This window comes from Ostrea edulis, chromosome 8, assembly GCF_947568905.1.
Source record: "Ostrea edulis chromosome 8, xbOstEdul1.1, whole genome shotgun sequence".
Classification (NCBI taxonomy): Eukaryota; Metazoa; Mollusca; class Bivalvia; order Ostreida; family Ostreidae; genus Ostrea; species Ostrea edulis.
Genome location: NC_079171.1, coordinates 51,417,541 through 51,424,561, shown reverse-complemented (window position 1 = coordinate 51,424,561; position 7,021 = coordinate 51,417,541).

Sequence of the window (7,021 nt, the reverse complement as noted above, 5' to 3'; positions counted from 1 at the left end):
TGATAAATTGTCAATAATGATGTCACAATCTGTTTTACCCCAGCGCAAAATGTATTTAATATACCATTCCATTGAATTCAGACAGATTCGATTTAAACTGAAAATCCGGACAAAATGACTGACTGTTTTAAATAGTTTTTTCCTTCAAATTAAATTACAACAACAATGTAATCCCATAGATAAAATGTACATCGCTACACATCATACTGATAGGATTAATCCCATAAATAACATGTACATCGCTACATATCATACTGATAGGATTAATCCCATAAATAACATGCACATCGCTATTTATCAAACTAATAGACTTAATCCCATACATAACATGCACATCGCTATATATAATAATAATAATAATAATAGGATTAATCCCATAAATAACATGCACATCGCTACACATCAAACTAATAGGAGTAATCCCATAAATAAAATGCACATCGCTACACATCACACTGATAGGATTAATCCCATAAATAACATGCACATCGCTATTTATCAAACTAATAGACTTAATCCCATAAATAAAATGTACATCGTTACACATCATACTAATAGGATTAATCCCATAAATAAAATGTATATCGCTACACATCCCACTAATAGGATTAATCCCATAAATAAAATGCACATCGCTATATATCATACTGATAGGATTAATCCCATAAATAAAATGCACATCGCTACATATCATACTGATAGGATTATTTTTTTTAGATTTTAGGACTTCTACCGGTGTGTTGTTGTTTAATCAGTCTTTACAATTACTCAATATTCAGTCTACACAATTACTCAAAATTCAGTCTTCACAATTACTCAATATTCAGTCTATACAATTACTCAATATTCAGTCTTCACAATTACTCAATATTCAGTCTTCACAATTACTCAATATTCAGTCTTCACAATTACTCAATATTCAGTCTTCACAATTACTCAATACTCAGTCTTCACAATTACTCAATATTCAGTCTTCACAATTACTCAATATTCAGCAAAAAGAAGTAACCCCGGCTCTATTCCACGAAAACGGGGCAATCATATTGGCACGTTATGTACTTCACTGAATTTCGTTTCGGACTTTAATCGGTCAACACGTAATTTGATGAAATCGAGTCTATCTACGGCTAAACCTACAGCAGAATGTCACAACGACAGTGACACACCACAACTATAGCTCCCCAAACTGATTTTAATTTGGATATTCAAAGAAATATTGTTCAAGTATTCAATATATATATATATATATATATATATATATATATATATATATATATAAGATTTCACTTCGATCAGTTACACAAAATCTTAGCCGTTTTACTATCAGATATCAATGAATACAATTTTGTATAGTCACAGAATAAACGACGAACTTACCACGCGCAGTTGCGTTGGAGCTAAGATTTCTCAATCTGATACGAAATATGTGCCTCAAAATCCTTTTTAGAACATGTTGATGGTACATAAATCAGAGAAGGGTTTTGATTTATATATAATAAAGGAAATCATATAGACATTATTTTCTCAAATAACGGCGATATCGAAACCTTTTTATTGTCATATATTCTTCTGATTTCGGTCACATAAACCATATCATATTATGCATTTCGGTCGTAGAACTGTACATCAGCTTCTTTCAATTCTATGAAGTTGGAGAAATTAATTTTGTCCAACTCCTTTTATGAAAAGATATTGCTCTCAGAGTATCGCTTGTCTGTGCGCGGTGCGGAGACAATAATGAAGATATCGATATTCATAGATCAATGGTGACTTGATTGCAGGAAACCTTCATTTCACCTAATTTAATTTATTTTAGGCTTTTGATTTCAGACATCTAAATCACAAATATAATAACATCACAGTGAACGATACACGTTTGTTTCTTCCTCAGAGACTGGGATTGGGTTAACGAAAATGCTTTGTGTTGGTATACATGTATTATAATTTTCTAAAGTATGATTTACAAAAGTTTAATATTTCTTTTAAAAGTCAAAATGTTAACAATGCGAACAATGAAAAATGTGAGGATGATATAATGATTACGAGCACTGATTGATTTCAAATCCTATAAACATTACAAAAAGGGGGAGGAAATAAGAAACGCAGATCTCTGGAAAACCAGAGGTGGGTCTCTAACCCCCAGAAATGGATCTCTAACCCCAGAGGTGGATCCCTAACCCCAGAGGTGGATCTCTAACCCCAGAGGTGGATCCCTAACCCCAGAGGTGGATCCCTAAACCCAGAGGTGGATCTCTAACCCCAGAGGCGGATCTCTAACCCCAGAGGTGGATCTCTAACCCCAGAGGTGGATCCCTAACCCCAGAGGTGGATCTCTAACCCCAGAGGTGGATCCCTAACCCCAGAGGTGGATCCCTAACCCCAGAGGTGGATCTCTAACCCCAGAGGTGGATCCCTAACCCCAGAGGTGGATCCCTAAACCCAGAGGTGGATCTCTAACCCCAGAGGCGGATCTCTAACCCCAGAGGTGGATCTCTAACCCCAGAGGTGGATCCCTAACCCCAGAGGTGGATCTCTAACCCCAGAGGTGGATCCCTAACCCCAGAGGTGGATCCCTAACCCCAGAGGTGGATCTCTAACCCCAGAGGTGGATCCCTAACCCCAGAGGTGGATCCCTAACCCCAGAGAAGTAGGCATACTCTGTTGACCAGTCGTACCTTGAGTCTCATATCTTGAGGAAGGGAACTGATTAGTCCACAGTTAAAGTAACGGCCTAACATTTACCTATCTTGTGAAGAGACAAGTGCTGTTTTCATAGCACTAAATGGGACATTCTATGATTAGAAAGCAACAATAAAGTACTGGATTTTTAAGTTTATATTTGTTATCATAACGAAAATTACATTGTAGTAAACAGATAATAGAATTTTGAAATATAGGAGATAGGTAATGAATGAATGAACATTGGCAAAATAATGTGGTACAAAAATAACAGTAAGATGCTGAACAAAAATGTATGAACTTTTCACCGTGAGGTGAGGTGACAGGGAGATTATTAGTAGGTATGTTTGTAGCTTGTTTACAATGTCATAGAGGGTGAACTCGATTTTGTTAGAGAAAACGTGTGACCAATCGGGTTGTAGGATATACATCTGTATGGGTGGCCAAAGTTCAAATGATTGTATACATTATCTACAAGGAAAACAATTACACAGAGATTGAAGGTGAACGTGCAGTGTTAAATTAAAGGCTTTTGACGATCCTAAACTTCGAATTAAAATGTTTATCTGTCAATAGTGCAGATAGTTAGAAAATAACAAATATGGTAAGGAATTTTAGAGGATGTACGGAGGTATAAATGCGGGGGAAACACACACACACACACACAGAGCACACACACATACACACACAGAGAGAGAGAGCACACACACACATACACACAGAGAGAGAGAGCACACACACACATACACACACACACAGAGAGAGAGAGAGAGAGAGAGAGAGAGAGAGAGAGGTTTCTTCGATTAGTCTCTGCCTTTCATTATTTAGTATATAATTTACGTATTTTTGGTATAACATTTTGATTTTCAGATGGCTCATTCAATTTTTAAGTTAACTTTTATACTGTGGTAGTGTGAGGGATATTGCATTCTACTAGCTCTGGCTCTGGCTAGTGGGTTAACCCTTTAGCTGGATTGGTAGAGTGCTGAACTTCTGTGCCAGAGACCCCGGTTAAAATCCCACCAGAGACCTTAAACTGTCTCTGTTACATAATGTTTATCATATTCTGTAGTGAGTTGTGTATTATTGATCTTAATCGATCGTATATGATGATTGAGTGTTTGTTTAGTTGCTGACACAAAATCTCATTCATATATAGGTTGACTGTAACAGGGCTTCTCCCCTCATTTATATATAGGTTGACTGTAACAGGACTACTCCCCTCATTCATATATAGGTTGACTGTAACAGGGCTACTCCCCTCATTCATATATAGGTTGACTGTAACAGGACTACTCCCCTCATTCATATATAGGTTGACTGTAACAGGGCTACTCCCCTCATTCATATATAGGTTGACTGTAACAGTACTACTCCCCTCATTCATATATAGGTTGACTGTAACAGGACTACTCCCCTCATTCATATATAGGTTGACTGTAACAGGACTACTCCCCTCATTCATATATAGGTTGACTGTAACAGGGCTACTCCCCTCATTCATATATAGGTTGACTGTAACAGGACTAATCCCCTCATTCATATATAGGTTGACTGTAACAGGGCTACTCCCCTCATTCATATATAGGTTGACTGTAACAGGGCTACTCCCCTTAACCTGTGGAGAAAATTAGTCAACAGATCCAATAGTCATTGTAGTTTAAATCTTTGAACTACTTTCAGGAGCAGGACAATGATTTCAATATTCCCCACTGTCTAAATCCCCTTACTACCGTTCATTACAGGAAAGACACGCAGAGATCCCGAGTATTATTCTACACGAGTATTATTCTACACGAGTATTATTCTATACGAGTATTATTCTACACGAGTATTATTCTACACGAGTATTATTCTACACGAGTATTATTCTACACGAGTATTATTCTATACGAGTATTATTCTATACGAGTATTATTCTACACGAGTATTATTCTACACGAGTATTATTCTACACGAGTATTATTCTATACGAGTATTATTCTATACGAGTATTATTCTACACGAGTATTATTCTATACGAGTATTATTCTATACGAGTATTATTCTATACGAGTATTATTCTATACGAGTATTATTCTACACGAGTATTATTCTACACGAGTATTATTCTATACGAGTATTATTATATACGAGTATTATTCTATACGAGTATTATTCTATACGAGTATTATTCTACACGAGTATTATTCTACACGAGTATTATTCTACACGAGTATTATTCTATACGAGTATTATTATATACGAGTATTATTCTATACGAGTATTATTCTATACGAGTATTATTCTATACAAGTATTATTCTATACGAGTATTATTCTATACGAGCATTATTCTATACGAGCATTATTCTATACGAGTATTATTCTATACGAGTATTATTCTATACGAGTATTATTCTATACGAGTATTATTCTATACAAGTCCGATGTGGGACAAAATTTGACATGGATACTGTTATTAATGGTAACTGAAATATTGACTTAAAAAAAGCTGCACCCACATTACATATTGACACATTACATATTGACACATTACATATTGACAAACATCGCCGTAGACTCGTGTGGAGGGCATGTATTCAGATACCTGTAGCATAGTGGTTTCTAAGAAGACATGGAGGCCTTTATACCTGGCTAATAATTCATTACATAATACATTTCTATGCTGACATGTCATTGTGCCCTACAAGTACAGATAACCCACACTTTTACAAGTACAGATAACCCACACTTCTACAAGTACAGATAACCCACACTTCTACAAGTACAGATAACCCACACTTCTACAAGTACAGATAACCCACACTTCTACAAGTACAGATAACCCACACTTCTACAAGTACAGATAACCCACACTTCTACAAGTACAGATAACCCACACTTCTACAAGTACAGATAACCCACACTTCTACAAGTACAGATAACCCACACTTCTACAAGTACAGATAACCCACACTTCTACAAGTACAGATAACCCACACTTCTACAAGTACAGATAACCCACACTTCTACAAGTACAGATAACCCACACTTCTACAAGTACAGATAACCCACACTTCTACAAGTACAGATAACCCACACTTCTACAAGTACAGATAACCCACACTTCTACAAGTACAGATAACCCACACTTCTACAAGTACAGATAACCCACACTTCTACAAGTACAGATAACCCACACTTCTACAAGTACAGATAACCCACACTTCTACAAGTACAGATAACCCACACTTCTACAAGTACAGATAACCCACACTTCTACAAGTACAGATAACCCACACTTCTACAAGTACAGATAACCCACACTTCTACAAGTACAGATAACCCACACTTTTACAAGTACAGATAACCCACACTTCTACAAGTACAGATAACCCACACTTCTACAAGTACAGATAACCCACACTTCTACAAGTACAGATAACCCACACTTCTACAAGTACAGATAACCCACACTTCTACAAGTACAGATAACCCACACTTTTACAAGTACAGATAACCCACACTTCTACAAGTACAGATAACCCACACTTCTACAAGTACAGATAACCCACACTTCTACAAGTACAGATAACCCACACTTCTACAAGTACAGATAACCCACACTTCTACAAGTACAGATAACCCACACTTCTACAAGTACAGATAACCCACACTTCTACAAGTACAGATAACCCACACTTCTACAAGTACAGATAACCCACACTTCTACAAGTACAGATAACCCACACTTCTACAAGTACAGATAACCCACACTTCTACAAGTACAGATAACCCACACTTCTACAAGTACAGATAACCCACACTTCTACAAGTACAGATAACCCACACTTCTACAAGTACAGATAACCCACACTTCTACAAGTACAGATAACCCACACTTCTACAAGTACAGATAACCCACACTTCTACAAGTACAGATAACCCACACTTCTACAAGTACAGATAACCCACACTTCTACAAGTACAGATAACCCACACTTCTACAAGTACAGATAACCCACACTTCTACAAGTACAGATAACCCACACTTCTACAAGTACAGATAACCCACACTTCTACAAGTACAGATAACCCACACTTCTACAAGTACAGATAACCCACACTTCTACAAGTACAGATAACCCACACTTCTACAAGTACAGATAACCCACACTTCTACAAGTACAGATAACCCACACTTCTACAAGTACAGATAACCCACACTTCTACAAGTACAGATAACCCACACTTTTAACAAAAGAAAGCACGCCAAACTATGGTACAAAATATAATACATTCTGTTATAGTGATACCTATAATTCTTCGTAATTTCACGTCCCGCTCGTGCTATGATCACC